Raw genomic sequence first — 20,705 nt, 5'->3', positions numbered from 1 at the left:
TTGCCTAAATTACTGCTTCGGTCAAAAGACTCCTATACGTGATATCAGTAGCTTAGGTTTTATTGGAAATGAACAAAGAATATATTCACTTTGGAAAAGAAGAAAGGAAAAGATGAGGTGATGTGAGTGACTCGTCCAAATATTTTTTTTATCCAGACAATTATCTCTCTTTCTCTCTCCTCCAATTTTCGGAAACTCCATTGCCACAAATCAATTGCCATTTTTTTTTCCTTCAATTTTCGGCAACTTCATTGCCATTACTATTAATCTTCAAAATTCACTCTTTTTTTTCTCTATTTTTTTCCTTCCATTTTCGGCAACTTGGTTGCCACAATTGGTTTTTTTTTTTTTTTCCCCCTCCATTTTCAGCAACTTGGTTGCCACAATTCTCTCTCTCTCTCTCTCTCTCTTTTTCTTTCCTTTTTTTTCCTCCTATTTTCGGCAACTTGGTTGCAACAATTCTCATTTTTTTTCTTTCTTTTTTCCTCCCATTTTCAGCAACTTGGTTGCCACAATTGGTTTTCTCTTCTTCTTTTTTTCCTCCATTTTTGGCAACTTGGTTGCCACAATTCTTTTTTTTTTTTTCCTCCATTTTCGGCAACTTGGTTGCCACAATTCTCTTTTCTTTTTTCTCCTCCCATTTTCGGCAACTTGGTTGCCACAATTGGTTTTCTTTTCTTATTTTTCCCCCTCCATTTTCGGCAACTTGGTTGCCACAATTCATATTTTCTCTCTCCTCCATTCCCTACAATTTCGGCAACTTGGTTGCCACAATTGGTAAACCATTCGGGCACTCCCCTAGCATGCATAGGTATGGGGCACTTCACGGGCAGAGGTTGGGTAGGACAAGAATTTCAGTAACCAAGTTGCTGAAATTCAATTTTTCTCTCTCCACTTTTTCTTGCAATTTCGGCAACATGGTTGCTGAAATTCAATCCCTTTCCTCAATTTCACAAATAACTTTGAACAGTACCTATAACAATAATAAACTTTGTTTTCAGCAATATTATGCACACAGGTACACCCTTGATTAATACTAATAAGTAAATGTGGATCATAACATCGGAACGAGAAAGTATCTTTTATATCCGCCTAATATCTGTGTGACTCACATACTTGTTAGAGGTCAACTTTATGATATAGTTTTCATACTAAAAAAAAGATAATTACAACTTACCAACTTGTGGTTTGGCTAAAATTTAAGTTGTCTACTTGTAGTTTGAAATTTGACACCTTTACCCACCTGAGGTTAGCTTAGATAGGATTCTATTATCTATCTCTGTTAAAAATGGGGTTAAATATATATTTTTGCTCTCTTTTATGTCTCTCTCATCTCCAAACATAAAAAAATAAAAAAATAAATAAAAGAATAATTTTTGCCTCTCTTTTATGTCTCTCTCATCTTCAAACATAAAAAAATAAAAAATAAAATAAAAGAATAAGAGAATACAAGATCAATAAGTGATGATTTTGTAAAAATTATGAACAAACATTACCACCACAATAAAAGTTTCTATCAATAATCATCTCTAGCAAACAAACATTACTAAAAAATTATCATTTTCACTTTCTATTAAATTACTAGTCTTTGAACTTTCATAGTCCAAAACAACCAAACTTAATAGAGAGTAGCTAAGTAGTTTAGTAATACAAAAAGGGTAAAGTGGGGACGCAGGTATTGCTAAATTGAAATCAATCTCTCTTAGATTTATTTCTTTGTTTTCTTCCTTCTACTCATTGAAAGCAATAGAACAGAGAGGCCCTTTGTATGGAATTTTATATATATTTAAATTGAAAGTTTTTTGGGATTTGCAAAGTAGTGACCGACAGGTGGAGGTCAACGATTGGCTCTTGGAACTGGGCTTCACTGTGTCGTTTGCACATGATGGTCTCTTTCTCTCTCTCTCTCTCTCAGTGTGTGCAATGAGATTTGAAAATTCTTGTTTATGGCATTGGTGACCTTAAGGAGGGCACAATTGATTCAGTCTTATTTGTGATTATGATTATTTTTTGGGTATGTGTTGGTATAGACTTTGTGGTGGGATAGACTTTTCTCATGCTCTAGCAGTGATGTTGCGATAAGAGGACTGGCTTTTATTTATTTATCTATTGGCCTTCTCTCATACCGTTGGTGATGTTGCAGAAAAAAGAGAAGGGTAGATTAGAGACAAAGAATATGAGATTGAGTTGCTTTTATTTTTAATCGTTGGATCATTTGCTTGCCGAGTGTCATTGTTCAAAATAAAAACTAGAGAAAAATGGAGGGTTTTATATGGGAGGGGAGTAGGACCCGAATTTCAAAGAGAATTTAAAGCACATCCAACTTTCTTCACAGCTGATACTAATTCCAACATTGATTGTTTCTCCCTTGGGTATGACTAGTGGTGTGCATGAGTCGGGATGGGTCGGGTTGAGGGAGTTTTTTGACCCAACCCACCATGGTGGGTTAAAAAAAATTCGACCTAACCTAACCCATCACATATGTCCAACCTAACCCAACCCAACCCAAATGAGTCGGATTGGGTCGGGTTGAACCCATAAGTTGGACATATATATTTTAAATTGAACCTATATATATATTTTTATTAATTATATAATATATTTAAATATATATTAAAGAAAGTAATAGGATTTTATATTATATATGTTTGTAGGAATTGATGAAGTGCTCTACAACTGAGTTTTAACTTAAAAAAAATATTTATTAAATATATAAAATATTTTAAATATATATTAAAATATGGGTGGGTCGGGTCAGGTTTGGCAAGTTTGTAATTTTATGACCCAAACCCAACTCGACCCGCTACAAAATTTTTTTTTATAACCCAACCTAACCCAACCCACTAAGCCCTAAATACCAACCCAACCCGGCGGGTTGGGTTGGGTCGGGTCGGTGGGTTTTCTGCACACCCCTAGGTATGACTGTTTGTTCTTGCTTCTTAATTTTTACGAAGCATCACTTTTTGATACTGTTTTATCTTATTATTTTATGTTTTTTTTTTTTTTTTAAGTTTTAAGAGGAGTGAGTAAAAATACATACTTAATCACATTTTTAACAGAGGTAAGTAATAGAACCCTAATTGAAGTAATCACAGGTGGGTAAAGTACCAAATTTCAAACCATAAGTAGGTAATTTAAGTTTTGATCAAATTACAGGTGGGTAAATTGTAATTAGTAAAAAAACAAAAAAAAAACCCAGGGGTTTTGGGGGCTGGGGGTGGTTTAAATTTTAGTTAATGAGGCACAAATAATTGGTAGGTTACACACTTACACATGAAAAATACCTAGTAATTATGACCTTTTCACCAACAAAGAGACTCAGAGTTGGCCCATGACAATGCTTGTTCCCACTTCCATATTTATGGTATGAGCCATAACGCATAACCTCCAAGCTATCAGAACCCCCATGATAGAAATAGCCATTTACTCGTAGTTTATTACCTTTTTTTTTTTTTTTTTCTCTGAAGAGTGTAATTTATTTTGTATTTATATATAAAAGATTTTTTCCCTTTTAAAGCAATGCAGCTGTAATTTATTGCTTTTAAATATACTATTCTCTCTGAAGAGTGTAATTTATTTTGTATTTATATATAAAAGATTTTTTTCCTTTTAAAGCAATGCAGCTGTAATTTATTGCTTTTAAATATACTATTGAGCGAGTAATTGGATTAAAAATTTTGACAGAAAATTTATTTTTTATATATTAAAAAATGAGAAATATATAATTTTTGTTAATACATCAATAGTTTGGGGGTGGGGACACTGAATTGAACCCTTCAAGGTTCTTGGCATAAAAATTTAATTATACTAGAAAAAGTTAAGTTTAAAAAACTGTACATAAATAAATAAATTAAAAAAATTTATAATTAATAAAAAAACACTAAAACTCACCTTGAATTAGAAAAGAAAATGTTTAGTAAAAGAAAGTAAGACTTATATGTAAGAGACGAAATCTACTAGGGTTTGTTACCAAAAATATATCTACTAGTGTTAAAAAGCTCTAAAAAAAAAGAGCAAGAAATGAAAAATGTAGGAACCTGAATGAATTAAGGGAAAGTGACAAAAAAAAAAGTGATAGGAAGCTTTTATAGAGTAAATAATTAATTTTGAAAATTAAGTTGTTAACTTAATAACTTGTGCTTTTGTAGAGTAAATAACTAAGTTTTAAATTTTTTTTGGGAAGCAACTAAGTTTAAAAATTAAGCTGTTAACTTGCAAGTCATTAGCAATATAATATTAAAAAAAATTGAGAAAAATTAGCAATATAAATTTCAATTACCTAATAGGATTCTATTTTGTATACGTGGAATTTCAAACCAAATTCTTTTATTAGTTATTGAAAGATGTTACGTTCACAATATTTTTACAATATTTTCACAACAAATCACAGGTGGTTAGTTGTTATTGGTTCAAATTTGAACCTAACACGAAAATTACTTTTTTGCCCCAACAATAATAACCAGTAACAACTTATCACTTAGAATTTGTTGTAAAAATATTGTGATCATATCATTTTTTTTATTTTATTTTTTTTTTTCAAAATGGAAAGAAAACTGTGCGAAAAACGGAAGCACACGGAGTAGACAAAAATGCCTCAGCGCAAAGTGCGCATGGGTTTTGTTCATGCCCCACTGTCTGTGCATTTTTCTTTCTTTCTTTTTTTTGCCTATGATTTTTGTCTGCGAAAAACGGAAGCAGATGGAGTAGACAAAAATGCCTCAGCGCAAAGTGCGCATGGGTTTTTTTGTTCATGCCCCATTGTCCGTGCATTTTTCTTTCTTTCTTTTTTTGCCTATGATTTTTATCTCTGTTATACTACCATTTGTCTCTTTTTATTTTATTTTATTTTTTTATACTGCGTCAGTTTGCTTTTTCTTTATTTATTTTTTTTTCATCTTTTTTGGTTTTTGTCTTTTCTTATACTTCTCATCCCCCCCTTTTCATCTTCCTTTCGCTTGTTCTCTTTTAAAAAAATTGTGTCCATATACAATTATTAGATAAAAAAATGTATTACTTTTGTTTTATTTAATAGGGATATAATTATAAATTTATACCAACTTCAATTCCCACCAAACAAATGATTTTTCTTTCCTCTCACTTTCTATTCTCCCAACCAAAAACAAATGAGAGAAAATTAAATCTCTTCTATCCTCTCACTTTTCAATCAATTTGTCATTTCGTATCATCCCACTTTTCAACTCCTCCAACCAAATGGACCCTAAATACCATGGTTTAAAAAACCAGATCGAGGCAAAACCAGATTTGCCTCTGGTTCCCAATTTAACCCGGTTTTTAATTGGTTTTGACCAGTTATTGAGGTTTTTTTTTGGGTTAGACTGGTGGTCGGTTTCCAGTTCAACTGGTCAGACCAGACGGTCCAGTCTGACTTTTAAAACTATGCTAAATACCTCACATCAACATCATGACTCTCAATAATATAGCTTCCTAGCTAGAGAATATATTTGCACTAAGTTTGTCTCCTCTCTTTCAAACAAAATGGCAACAAAGTCTACATATATTTGATTTTTTTGTATTGCTTAATGCTGTTATGACTTCTTTTTCTTATTAAGGACAATGCTCTCATTAATTTCATTTAATATTTTCCCTCAAGATTCAACATAATGTTCTCTTATTATAGTTTTAGGCTCAATTTGTTAAAATATTATAGTAGAAGTGATAACTACATCTGCTTAGTTTTTAAAAAATCTAGTCTAGTCTCGATTGAGGTTTCTTGTATAGTTGTTTATATAGCCTAGATTGACCTAGTATACTCAACAAACACCTACACAATACATATATACCCATCTAATTCAATTCATTAATATATAATCAATCTAGGGCATCGTACCCAAAGTTAAAATCTTGACACCATTAAGCCAGTCAAATTGAAAACAACTTGTATATTATTTGATGAAGCCGAAAATTGACCTCGTCCGTATTCTTCTCGTCAATGTCAATGGACGAGCTCCGGTACTTGTTGTCAAGAAAAGAAAGGCAAAGGAAGTCTTACCGGCGTGGCGCCAGTTGAGAATGCTCTGATGCTAAAGTAAGCTAAATGGCTCTCAAAGAATTCTCTCACAGGTGTATCTCCAGTTTTTCTTATATCTTTTACCTGAGTTGCATTCCCTTTTTATAGTTTACTTCGTGTTGGTGTAGTTTTGTCTGTTAATGCTCCTGAAGGCGTTTTTCTCTTGAAGGAAACATAGCATTAATTGACAATGAAGATTCTATTTAAAGTGTAACGGATGGCCATTGGGTCATCATTGCCTTTGTAACTATTCCGGCGCACTTAGTTCTTGTTAGCTATCCTGATGGCATTTATTTACGCCTTCAATGTATGTGGGCTTATACTGATGGGGTCTTGCCCCTACACTCGTTCCTGACTTAGATGTGGTTGTGGTCGTCTTTAAGCTAGACGACCTTCACTTGATACTCGTCAGTTGCTCGCCCATTCTGTGGTCGTCAAGAACTTGGATTATCTTAGGAATGTGATCAGACGAGACGATTCGTATCTTCTCGATTCCCAAAATCTGGCTCTTGTTTTAAATGCGAAACAATTACTCTTCAAGAAACGAACACGTGTTGGTCTTCTATTCGTGGCGTGTGTGTAACTTCCTTGATTTTGGCATGCCTTAATTCCAATTTTTCCTTTTACCCACTATGGGTATTTTGAACTTTTAGCTTGGGATAGGAAATCTAGGATTGTTAGAGGTTTTCCTTTGTCCTTTCATGATTGGAAATCACGATACTTTTTTTTTTTATTTAAAATTTCTGGAATAGGTTGGAAAACCTTATCTGGTGATTTTATGGGGAAATCCCAAGATTACTACAAAAATGGGAAGTCCTAGCACTTGGTGCGTATTTCCATTGTCTTTTTTTTCTTTTCTTTCATATCGTGATTGTTCGTCTAATGATGTTTTCCTTTTGATTCTTTGCAGCTCTTGATCGTCCTGACCTAGTAGATAAACATTGTCATTAGGTTCGTGCTGCCCTGGCCTTCGGCTGTGAAATTAAGGATTTTGACGACCTCGTCGATCCTTATCATCTGTTTGACTACTGTTTAGGTCCCGAGCCTTCGAAGTATGTATTAAAAAAGATTTGTCGAGAGGAAAAGAGTAAGATTGTTTGGTCATAAGTTTTTAAAACTCCTTTGTCTTTATTAGCTTCGTCTATACTTTGCCTGATTTCTTACTTGCTTCTTTTTCTTTTAGTAGAGATGGCCACTAGATATAGCAAAGAAGCATGCCCGTGTTGGAAAATCACGTGTTTGTATCGCATACAAAACATACGCAGTGAAAATTTAATGGATCTACTTCATACACAATCGATAACATGTACTATATAAGTTTTAAAATTTAAGAACAAGAGAATGTACCTTGGAGCGATGGATTTCAAAAACCGAAGATCAAAATCATTTGGGAACACTTTCAATCTTCACTCCAATTCCATTAACGCCCAAGATGTGTGGTCTCTCAATCAGTTTACTAAGGGAGAATGTCAAAGTGTCTAACACTTCTTACACCACTTGGTAATAGTGTTATTTCAATTCTCTCTAGAAAATTCTGTATGTTTCTCCCTTTGTATCTAACTAATTATCTAATTGGGCTGGCCTTTTGGGCCTTTCCAATTGGGCTTAAAAGTGTGGCTTGGAGTGAGACCAAAAGGGACCAATAAGACACTAGCTCCAATGGGCTTTGGGCTTTTCTGTCAACTCTTGACAAGTCCAAAGTTACCATTAACTATATTTAATACCACTATATAAATATAATTGCACTCTAGGCCTTATTTATAAATTATATCCCAAGATTTTATTGTACATGCAACCTTTCATAAAATATTCGTAGTAACATAAAGTCATGAATGTAGACTGCCACTTTGTAAATTACTACATCTTATCTTTGAGTACCTGGTTTAATCCTTTAAGTTATTCATTATATATTTATGAAATCAAATTCCATAAACATATACTTTAGTAACTCCTTACTAAAGTGGTTAGGCCTAATTCTCTGAATAACAAACCCATTAAACTTATCTCAAGAGAATATTTTGTATCTCCGTTAAGAGACTATGAATTCTATCTTGTGAATATATGTTCTATCAACACTAAATGTGGTTGCCCAACATACTGAGGTTTTGACCATAACTATAGATTTCACTCTTGATATATCAAAGCAACCTACATCTCATGATCAAGTCCATTATTCTCTTAGGATTAAGAGTTCATGCAAATATAAGTCGTGAGTTTATTATTCATTTGACAATCGTTGGAAGAATAATAAATCTCACAGTGGTCTAGTTTAATATGTCTTAACTCTTAAAACATATCAACATACTAACTAGAAGTCTCCACTTCCATGATTAAGACAAATCATCTTAGTTTATGTTATAGTCTTCGCAGATGAAACACCCAATTTTATCACCAACTACGAACTACATTTTGAGTTTAGAAGGAACTTGTAATTTACATATTCTGTGACTAAATCACATACAATGCATTTCATAGACTAAGATAATGTCCCATTAGTTCATTTATAAATAGTCTCATATAATTAAATAATTTAATTATTTATGACATGCTAATAAATTGGATTTTAGGGCATCAACCCCAACAGCCCGCATTAAGAATTTGAAAAATGAGCCCTTATCCAATCTGATTGCTAATTCAAAGAAGAGAAAATTGGGCGAAGAGAAAGGTGAGACTGTTGCTCTTCCACATGTTCATATTGCCCCTTCTTTTCCAACTCCATCCTTAGAAGTGACTGCTTTCACCCCTCCAACTACCCATGCTAAAGGAAAACGCAAGGTTGGGAGGAGCATTTGGGAAGACCCTGCTACTGCTCTGGGCTGTGCTCACAACATGATTACTGACGATGAACTCAAGGGTTTGTCGTCCATGAGCTAGTCAGCCGTCATATCCATAAATTATTACAGGTATGTGGTTTTTCTCTTTCAGCATCCCTTTGGTATTTTTTTGTACAAATACGTGTGCATGGTCTCTCTTCTTATTTGCTTGTTTCTATTAAGTCCTTAGGGAGTCATTGCCCATCCCAACTAACTATTTGAATACAAAGGAGAAGGTTGTGGTGGCTAACTCAAAGGTGGAATTCGTTGAGGTTGAATGCTCCAAGTTGAGGAAAGATCTAAGTGCCACTATGAATGAGAAGAACGGCTCGAATGAGAAAATAAGGGACCTTACCAAGGTCTTGCGTGTAGAGAAAGCACTTGTCATCCAGAAGGATGAAGAGATTCAAGCCGCCCTCCTAAAAGCTGATGCAGAGAGAGAAAATCATCCAGAAATTCAAGCAGTCAGATGAGTTCTCAGATCTTCAGTTTATACAGTACTTCAAAGGGTTTGAGCTTCTGCGTTGGTGGACAATGAAGCATCACAGCTTGGTCGTGGACTTCTCCAATTTAGACTTTGAGAAGATTGACATTGAGGTACTTGTAGACGAAGCCAAGGAGCAAGAAGAAATTGAAACTGGTGTGGCGATGGAGAAAGATTTAGTTGGGCAGGACGTCGCTGAAGCAAAGGATACTGACGAGCTTGCTATCCCTCCTCCGTAGTATATTCATTGTTTTTTTTCCCTCTATTTGGAAAGCAAAGGTTACCCCTTTGTTTTGGGGTTTTATTTTTGAAGAACGATGGTTGCCTCCTTGTTTTAGGGCTTGAGTTTTTTTGGTTTATTGCCTCTTGGTTTTGAGGCTTTTGTTTTGGACAAACTTTTCGCTACTAACTTGTTGGTTTGCTCATGCTATAACATAAGCTTACCTGTTTATAACATTCAGGCTCTGCGAATTAAACTTGTAGTTTTTTATTGCTTAGATTGTGCTTCTTATCACTTGATTCATAAGTTGAACTCGTCATGTATATTGACTGAGTCTTTTATCTTTGTGATTTAAACTTAAAGTCTTTATCACTTGTCTTGGATTTGAAACTTCGTCATTTATATTGATGGAGCTTTTAACCTCGTGATTTTAACTTAAAATTTTTTGCACTTGATTTGGATTTTAAACTTCGTCATTTAGATTGATGGAGCTTTTATCCTCGTGATTTAAACTTAAGGTTTTTATCACTTGATTTGGATTTTTAACTTTGTCATTTATATTGACAGAGCTTTTATCCTCGTGATTTAAACTTTAAGTTTTTATCACTTAGTTATGATTTAAGCTCATCTTTGATGCTGACAGAGATTTTATCATAGTTGTCGTGCTTTGAACTTATCTTTTCGATAAAGGAGATTTTCACCATGGAGTGTTTGACATCTAATCGTTTGAAAAATAGCTCTGCAGACGTTTTTTCTGTTTTATTCATCCTTGTTTATAAAAAAAGGGGTTACAAGGATAATACTTCACAAAAAAACAGAAAGTATTGAATATGAGGTACTGAAAATAGAACAAATGCATGAAAACAATGAAATCCCGCTTATCTGTTGATGAATAAATGAGGTGTTCCAAATTCTGGAACTTATTAGTGCTGAAGGTCCGTTCCCTCACTGATAGTACTTTTTAAGGTGCTTTGCATTCCAAGGACGAGGCAAAGGTTTCCCATTTGCATCCTCCAGGTATTAGCTTCCTCTTCTTGAATAATGGACGACCTTGTATGGACCTTTCTAGTTGGGGCCTAGCTTCCCTTTGTTTCGATCTTTGGTGGCTTGTGAAACCTTCCGCAAAACCATATCTCTAGGATTGAAACACTTCAGCTTTATCTTGTGATTATAGTACTTGGTCATCCTTTCCAGATATAGGGCCATTCTCTGAGTTGCGACATCCCTGACCTTGGGTAAGCAATCTAGAGCTAGCTAAAGGCCCTTGTCATTGCTGCACTCATCATAACATGTTCTTCTGAGACTTGACACTCTAACTTCCTCAAGAATCACTACTTCAGTTCCAAACGCTAGCTTGAAGGGTGTCTCGCATGTTGGTGTTCTCATCGTCGTTCTGTAGGCCTATAAAACTCTTGGAAGCTCTTCAGGCCATGCTCCTTTTGCCCCCTTAAGTCAAGTTTTAATTTGCTTAAGCAAAGTATGATTTGTAACTTCAGTTTGGCTGTTTTCTTGTGGGTGTCTAGGGGAAGAATAATAATTCCTTATCCCTAGCTCCTTGCAGAAATCCCTGAACTTGTGGCTGTCAAATTGTCGTCCATTGTCAGAGATGATAACTCGTGGAATCCTGAACCGACAGACGAAGTTTTTTCCACACGAAGTGTCATATCTTGGTCTCCGTTATTACTGCTAAAGGCTCTACTTCCACCCATTTAGGGAAATAGTCAATAGCAACGATAAGAAATTTTACCTGCATATTACTAGAGGGTAGGGGGCCCAGTATATCGATTCCCCATATGGAGAATGGCCATGGTGATGCGATGTTCGTCAAGTGTTCTGCTGGGACATGTTGCACGTTTCCAAACTGTTGGCACTTGTCACATTTCTAAACGATCTGAGCTTTATCTTTTTGCATGGTTGGCCAGAAATATCCTACACGGACAACTTGTCCAACGAGTGACCATGGCCTAAAGTGATTTCTGCAAACTCCTTCGTGGATCTCACTTAGTACATACATAGCATCTTCTGGATTGAGGCACTTCAAGTAGGGTTGTGAAAATCCTCTCTTGTAGAGCTCGTCGTTTAGGATTGTGAACCTGGATGACCTCATTTTGACTTTTCTGGCTTCCGAGGGATTTGCAGGGAGGTTGCCATTCCTGATGTACGTGATTATTGGATCCATTAAGCTCCCTCCAGATTGGATGTAGCTCACGTCAAATCCCTCAATGCTCACAATGTGCTGCACTTCCATGTACAACCCAGGTCGTCCTTCATTGGTGTCTGACGATGCTAGCTGAGCAACTTCGTTTGCTTCCAAGTTTTCCTCCCTTGGTACCTGAGTGATCTTGACATCATCAAAGTTAGAAACTAACTGATTAGTTAGCATTAAGTACCTTTTCATTCTATCCTCTTTGGCCTTGTACTCGTTGGTTACCTGCCCTATTACAAGTTTTGAATTTGGATTCAACTTTAAGTTTCTTACGCCCAAGGCTTTTGTAATTCTTAAGCCCGTCAAGACAGTTTTGTACTCCGCTTCATTATTCGTTGCTGGGAACTGAAGTTGGACTCTGTATTTGAGGATATCTTTCTTAGGGGATAGGAGGATCACTCCTACCCCTCCAATGCCTGATGTTGATGACCAATCTGTATACACTATCCAGTGATCTAACTTTGGATCTTGATCAGTCATAGTGAACTCAGTGACGAAGCCAGCCAGTGCTTGGGCCTTGGTCGCCGTTCTAGGCCTATAATCGACGTCAAATTGACTCAATTCTATTGCCCATTAGACCATTCTTCCCATTGCATCTGGCCTACCTATGGGGTCATCATGGGGTTGCTTAATTCCACTTGCATTTTGGTAAGAGAATGTTATTTCGTCACTCTCTAATCGTTGGTACTTTGTGGATGGATGCTTGATGTGAACACTGTTAATCTGCCTCTAGTAAGTCTTCTTTAAAGACTTTTATGACCCCCTTGATACTGGTCCCCCTGTTATCATCCTTATTTCACCTACGACCAACTTTGGATGATCCCGTCCATCATCCTTGGTATCGTCATGAGGCTTGTCGCCAGTCCGTGACTGGGGCTGGTGGTCCCGTTTGATGAACTTTTGGAGTTTCCCCCATTGAATAAGTTCTTCAATCTGCTCTTTTAGGTCACGACATTCATCAGTGTAGTGGCCGTGATCTTTATGAAAACAAAAGCACTTCTTCGAGTCACATTTCCTAAAGGACGTACTTAGCGATTTGGGCTATTTCAGGCTTGGTTCATCCTTAACCTACATCAGGATTTTGTTTGTAGGCATCACTAATTGGGTGAAGTTCATCTTCTTCTTCAGGGGATCTAAGCTGCTCTTGCTTGCCTTAGTTTCTAAGGAAAGGTCTTTTCGATCCTTCTTTTTACCCTGGGGATCACTAAATTCTTCCTTTTTCCGCCTTCCCGTTAGTTCTTTCGCGGTAAGGGCTTCCTCTCCGTTCATATACTTCTGAGCTTTGAACAAGAGATCCGTCATAGAAGTCGGTGGCATCTTTCTTAATGAGAAGATGAGGTCGGGGTCGATAAGCCCAGCCTGGAAAGTCGTCATTATTACTTGGTCATCGGCTTCGTCAATCTCAAGCATGGCCTTGTTGAAACGCTTCACATAGTCCCTTAGGCTTTCCTCTTCCTGTTGCCTCACTGCTAGCAAGTAAGAGGTTGGCCTTTTGTGACGTTGCCCCCCAATGAAATGGTGAACAAATGAGTCATTGAGCTGTTCAAAATTCGCTATTGAGGATGCTGGTAGCTTACTGAACCATACTCTAGCTACCCCTTTGAGGGTAGCAGTGAAAGATCTGCATATAACTTCGTCTAGGGTCTATTGGAGGTTCAAGATAGTCTTAAAGGCCCCTATGTGGTCGAGAGGGTCCTTCGTGCCATCGTAAAACTCCAGATGTGGTAGACAAAACTTTGGAGGCAAGGGGCACTCCAACACATTGACTGTGAAAGGTGAATCTGTTTGTTTGAGCATGCCATCAAGGTTCATTGTTGTCTTCCCCTTCTTGGCATTCTTTACCTCGTCTAGCTCCCTTCGTAAGCTCTTCATCATTTGATCGTTGTCATGTGTAGACTGCCTAGTGTATTCTGTTGTATTCTTTCCTTTGCTGTTTTCAAGGCTGCTAACTTCCTCGTCATGTCTGCTACGACTACGTCGATGGTGCGAAGCATTGCTGCCCTCTGGACGGGCTCGGTGTTTCAGCTCTTTGTTCTGCTTCATTAGCTCTTGTACATTTGTTGTCAGAGCCTGGAACTGTTGAGCCATCACCACAGGATTTGGGGGTTGTGCTGGTGTGGAGTCCATCGAGCGGCAGGAGCTTTATCGGTAGGAGCACAGTGGTTTGAAAAAGAATCAACTCGTGTTTCCCACAGACAGCGCCAAACTGATGAAGCCGAAAATTGACCTCGACAGTATGTTCCTCGTTAATGTCGATGGACGAGTTCTAGTACCTGTTGTCAAGAAAAGAAAGGCAAAGGAAGTCTCATCGGCGTGGCGCCAGTCGAGAATACTCTGATGCTAAAGTCAGCTAAATGGCTTTCAAATAATTCTCTCACAAGTGTATCTCTAGTTTTTCATATATCTTTTTACTTGAGTTGCACTCCCTTTTTATAGTTTGCTTCGTGTTGGTGTAGTTTTGTCTGTTAATGCTCCTCTTGGCGTTTTTCTCCTGAAGGAAACGCAGCATTAATTGACAATGAAGGTTCTATTTAAAGTGTAACGGACGGCCGTTGGGTCATCATTGCCTTTGTAACTGTTCCGGTGCACTTATTCCTTGTTAGCTGTCCTGATGACATTTATTTATGCCTTCAATGTATGTGGGCTTATACTGACGGGGTCTTGCCCCTACACTCGTCCCCGACTTAGATGTGGCTGTGGTTGTCTTTAAGCTAGACGACCTTCACTTGATTTTCGTCATTAGTCTTTATTTACTCAAATATTAGGAAGTGCCATACACTAATTAAAACTTAAAAGGGTGTCACAAGCAGCTTTGAATGGGAAACAGATCCATCAAAAGTTACAAACCCCACCTTTAAACTAACTCTAATCCGAATCCTACAAGAAGAAACAAAGAAATACTAAATCCAATTCACTTGATCTGGAATCCAAGATTGTAAATTTTTCTTGGGGCATCATCGTCCAATTCACTATTTGATGATGAAACACAAGGCAACTTCTCACATTCATACTGTATACCATCAAAAATCAAACTATAAAGACGCTTATAGAATATTGCAACCCTTAAGAATTCCATGAACCATCCAGACCCATCTTGTTGCAACCAACCTGATAGATATGAGCTCATGATCAATCCAGCAACACGCCACTTCCTTTCCTTAACATATCTTTCTAAGGCTTCAGCCATTTGATTTCCTGCCACAAGCTTTTTGTTCTTGATGATTAAGTTCTCAATGTGCCATCCTAAAACAACAGCATCTTCCAATATTGCAGAGCTAACAGTAGGATGCATAGCATCACCAGCCACTGTGATATTCCCTCTGCTCAAGTTTCCAAGTATTTCGTCCCATGGAAATATAAACAACAGGGGAGCACACGTCTTGAAAGATCTTTCTACTGGACAACTCTCAAGTAGGATGTGGGGAAGTCCTTGGCGAAGTTATCAATAACTTCTCTTTTTATCTGCTCAGGATCGTGTGCGATGTCCTCATTATTTTCTAATAGTTTACATTTTTTGGACAATTGGTAAATTATCAAAGATACTAACTCTCCATAATTGGTAACAAATTGGTGGAGCCGACTAATAACGCAATATACAATTTAATTGTCAAATTTGACTCAATCAATAATCCAATTGATGTTGCCCATCATTTTTTTCTTGTTTTTTGTTTTTAGAGTATCAAATAGCTATAATCATGGACTCAAAAATGGTAATATTTGATTGATGGACATTGGCCTAAATTTATAAAAGTTATGAGGCGACAATGGCCCACTACCACTATTTAGCAAAAAAAAAAAAAAATTAGCAATCTACCACTATTTTATAAATATGTAAGGATCTACCACTTTTTTGAAACTCGAGTTTACTATGAAACTCGAGTTCCAAAAACTCGAGTTCTTTGAGAAAATATACTCTGAAAAATTTTGAAAATTTTGTCATAGTACTCGAGTTCCATAAACTCAAGTACAATGGAAAACTCGATTTTGCCAAACTCAAATACTCAAAAAGTGGTAGATCTCTACATATTTCTAAAACAGTGGTAGATTGCAACATAGTTTGCAAAAATTTGCTATTTGGCTATTTTCGCCTAAATTATGATCCAATTATGTTATATTAATTTCTCAAACTTTTCATTATTCTTCCATGCGAGACTTCCACTCACATGTGTATAGTGTATACTCACATAAACGTAAATATGATCCAAAGTTCTAGTAGGTATATTTTTCTTGGGGTGTGGCAGCCGGGGGGAAGGGGGGTGTGGGGCTAAAAATCCTTGCATAAAGTTAATGTGAGGTTGGGAAAACTGGCATAGTCACTTGAATTCAAGACAAGGTAGCTGTTTTGAATTAAGGACATGTAATAAGGTGGAATAAAAAAGCATAACCTATTGTGGATTTGTTGATGAGAAACCAGTAGAGCTCTTTATCATTGAGGGGAATAAATAAAACCAGCCCTTTTGCCAATAGTTACAAATTGTTGTAATTCATGGTTAAGCCCATGGCATTCAGGAAATATGGCCAACTCACACATGGCCCATCTGTTTACATTAATAGGAGTGGTGAGTCCTAACCAACGTGCCACCATAGAGTGCACCCCATCACACCCTATCAAAGTCTGCAACATTCAAGTGTAGTCTCTATTGATCAAAATAGTTTCCTAAAAAAAAGTAATAAATATAGTATTATTTTTCTAATTAAGAAGTGAGTCTCAACATGGTTTAAGGTTTCACTCATAATAAGTTTAGGATTTATGTGGTACTTTAGTAATATAAGGATTTTTTTTATTTGTATATAAAAAAAAAAGTTGTTAGAGAGTGGTGCTTAGTATCAATAAGTCTAGGCACACAATTTTTCACATTTTTTTTTTTTAAATTTTACAATTGCTACATTGTTTGTCATTATTAGTGTATGATAAAAATTGTGTTAGTAATAGACTATGTAGAAGTGTTGTTACTTTAATCACTATTAGCAAACTTAGTAAATAGTGAAAGGAGCTATCCCTCCCCAGTATTGTGCTTAATATATATAATTCTTATTTACCTTTGCTTTGATGCTAGATGTGAATGATATCATAGAATGAGCCTTCTTCTGCCTGGTTTACAATGGACTCGAGCTTTGAAGAGTAACGGATGGTGTCCATTGGCAATTCTTTTGCCAGAGCTTCCAGTAAGGCTTTACGATGTATTATTCTAGCTAGTTTCATGTCCACTCCTGCATTACCATCAGAGGATAGTAATGGGTTAAGCTTGGGGTAACTTGGGAATGTGTAGGGAACATGGATCAGAATCAAAAGAAAGTGAAAACATGAAGGGTACGGTTCAAGTAACATACTAATCAGATTTGGCGAAAGCGACCTGTTGAGTTGCTCCGGTATCAACACTTGTTATGTTACCCCTATTGTAGAAACACAGAAAAAAAAAAAAAAATCCAATATAGATTGTTGCATTTTGAAATCAAATAAACCTTAACTGTGATACGTATATGATCATATATTTTGAGGACATAATGTATCTCCACTTTATGATATTAATTTTATAAGAGTATGGAGACTACATTTATCTGCCTTTTGGATTTGTGTTTTTTTTGCGTGGTAGAAGTATATTCTTTTAAAAAAACTTCAAAGTGATTTTTTAAAACCAAAATTGAAAAAGTTGTACATAAGTTAATAAGCAATAAGCTAAAAAACAAAGTTAGTCCAAACTTATAAATGTGTGAGCGTGTGTGTGCAAGCGTGCAAAGTAAGCAAAATGTCTTCAAACTACAAAGGAAGTCTTGAACTCCCAATGCTTTAACCCTTACTCTCTTCAATGCTACTGCTGTTGCCAAACCCGCTATACCTGCCCCTACTATCACCACATCTTGCTCCTCCTCTCTCTCTCTCTCTCTCTCTCTCAAGTATCTATATTTATGCACCTAAGAAATTTCAAAGACAAGCTCACGACATTATTTTTATTAGAACCAAACCCTTTTTTTAAAAATTGTCGTGTTTCAGTTGTGTAAAACTGTGTAATATACTACTTATGTGCAATAAATATTTTCTTTTAAACGTGTATAAAATCGGAAGCTCATGTGAAATGACTATTTGAAAGGTATGGTCAATTAATGAGCACAAATTTGCATGTAGAATCGACTAGTCAAAAAAGTTGGATGGTTGTGCATTACCTTCAAATTTTTCCTTGTAGAAGCGACTATTCAAAAATACATCACATTGTCTGTACTGGAACTCCCAAGTTTTCTAATTGAAGATTGAGAAGGAAGAAGAAAATGACAATCCGTTCAATTCTACAGAGACTGATATATGTGACAACACCATCACATAAACCTCAAAAGTAAAACTTTGATTAAGAAATTCAAAACAAGTGAGGGGCGCCCTCAATCATCAGAAAACCCTGAAAATGTAAAAGGAAAAATCTAAATGCCACTTAATACAGCAAACGCTCACTTCCACTATGGAGTTGGTGGCTTGGCCAATGCTAGGTTTAGTAATAAATTTCTACAATTAGTGAAATATCTTTCTTGCATAACAATTCATTGAATATGCATTCAGGTATTTTCAGCAAGGCTATGCGGTAAAGTAATGAAGAGCACATTGTGTTTCTCCTGCAGGAGCAATTTCGAAAAGCATACACCAATTGGTGCCTTTGTACTTTATCACACTGAACACATTGTAAAGAAGCGACGTTTTAAGTTCTCTATTGAATCATTGATTACTGCAATAAAGGTTAAAAGGTATACTAAAAATAGGAAAATTCTCAGGTGAGACAGGCTTATACACCCCATGTCTCACTGACATGTGGGACCCACGCGCCTGATTTTTGTCAATGAATTTTGACTTATATGACATTTGCTTTAATTTACTCACAAAAAGTTATATTCAAAACCTGTTGTATTGGTAAAGAATAAAATTTGGTTACAAATTTAGTTGTAGCTTCAAGTTACAATAAAGACAGACCTAGAATTTCAAGTTAGAGAGAACCGAAGTATAAGCAAAAAGAAAAGAAAAGAAAAACTCTAAATAGGCATCCATATAGTATTAACACATTATAAATACACAAAATCATTATTTTTTAAGACATTAACATGCAGTCATCTAAAAAAAAAAAAATAATGTTGTTTTTTAATACTACGCTGTCTAATTTTTTTTTTTAAGGTTAGAGCATTCACAGTAATGGTGTTAAAAAATTTAGCTTTTAGCACTTCAAAAAGCTACTTTATTTATATTACTACTTCACTTTACAATACACACAACATCAAATGTTCTATTTTTTTTACCACTTCATTTAAAATAATATAAACAACTCTTTAAAATAATAAAGGAATAGAGAATTTAAGTTTTTTAATTGATGAAAGAGAGATAATTTTAATAAGATATTGTATATTTATTTTTAACAACTTACTACAGTCAACTTGTATTTATACTAGTTTATTAGTTGCAAAATATCCAATAACACATGGTTTTTTGGTGGTAAAATAGCTTTTTTTACTAAAATAAAATCACCATTATGAATACTTTTATTGTTTTTTTATTTATTTATTTATTTATAAGTTTTTGGGTTGAATAGTTGCTAGTTGGCCTAGATTGACTAGGCTTATTGGGGAAGAGAGGGACTTAAGGTTTTGGAAGGGAGGGCCCAACTACAAAAATGAAAAATATAATAAGTAAAAACAAAATTTGGGTTAGGGGGGCCAGGCCCCCTTAGGCCCATCTGGGTTTGTCCTTGGGCTACAACTTCCTCTAAAAAATTAACATTTCTACCAATGGCGGTGCCACCTTATGGTCAGGGTGGTCCTAGGACTGACCTAACCTTAAAAAAAAAAAAAATTATATATAATAAGAACTAAAATCTGGAAAAAAAAAATTATGATAAAACCACTACAGGTTGGGTAGTGACTTCATTCATTCGACTAAGCACACTGCCCAATATAACACAATTTTCAACATTTTATTATTTTTCTTCATCAGACATATATTACTTCTCATTTTTACTTATTTTTTCTTATTTATTCTTAACCACACATGTCTTCTGTCTTATCAATTTTTACACCTCATACTTTTAAATTTTATCACATCTTCATCTACACTTTTACATTTATGTTTTGCCTTCCTCCATGTTCGTAACTTCTGTGTTTTCTATTAGTACTAGTGCGGCAGTGCCTCTTCTCAAGTTTTGAGTCTCATATTTCTCAATATGATTTTTTTTAGTTATATAGGTACCTTTGTTTATTTCATTTCTTTTCATTTTTTTTTCCTTTTGAGGTTTTTTGGTTTACGAAATACAAATTTGTTTTGGTTTTAAGAACAATATTTTTTTTAAAGCACAAACTTCATGCTGGCTGACTCTTGAATTTTGGCTAGTATTTACCGAAACACCTCGAAACACCTAAAATAGACCGGAATGACCCAATATTTTTTCTGAAGTGGAATAGGGTGGATTACTGTTCCGGTTTGTTTACTGGCATGATATTTTCCAGCCGTTACGGCTAGAGCGGAATGTAATTAATAATATTAAATCAAACCTAATTACTTAAAGGCTAAAAAGAAATAAGATTGTGTAATTTATGCTTCCTAAGGAATACTTTAAACAAAATTCCTGGAGCCGCCACTGATTTCTGCATATTTTGAAAAATCTAATCGTTGAATTGCATAATTTTTATGCTCTTAACACACATGTTAAATTTTGGATAAATTAGATGTTATTTACTATATGATTTATAAACATTTTTTATGCATACTTTTATACTACAAAAACTTGTAATTTAAAAAATTGATTGATGATATAGCTATTGATCTTTGATTTTTTGGAATATTGAATACATGGAGGATATTAAAAAAAAAAATGTAATCCAATGGTAGATTTGTCAAAATTCACTTTCAATAAGAAGATTTTGAGTGAAGTTATAGTCTGAAACTATAACTGAATTTGTAGCCAAACTTTGTTTATGGTAAATTACTG

At 35.4% G+C, this 20,705-nt stretch overlaps 1 pseudogene; it reads right to left on the bottom strand.

Annotated features, from left to right (window-relative positions):
* Positions 1–14,662: 14,662 nt before the first annotated feature.
* Positions 14,663–16,954, bottom strand: LOC142625208 (monooxygenase 2-like; annotated as a pseudogene).
* Positions 16,955–20,705: the final 3,751 nt, after the last annotated feature.

The sequence above is a fragment of the Castanea sativa genome, chromosome 2 (assembly GCF_040712315.1).
Source record: "Castanea sativa cultivar Marrone di Chiusa Pesio chromosome 2, ASM4071231v1".
NCBI classification, from domain to species: domain Eukaryota; kingdom Viridiplantae; phylum Streptophyta; class Magnoliopsida; order Fagales; family Fagaceae; genus Castanea; species Castanea sativa.
This window is presented reverse-complemented; position numbering and strand designations above follow the sequence as displayed.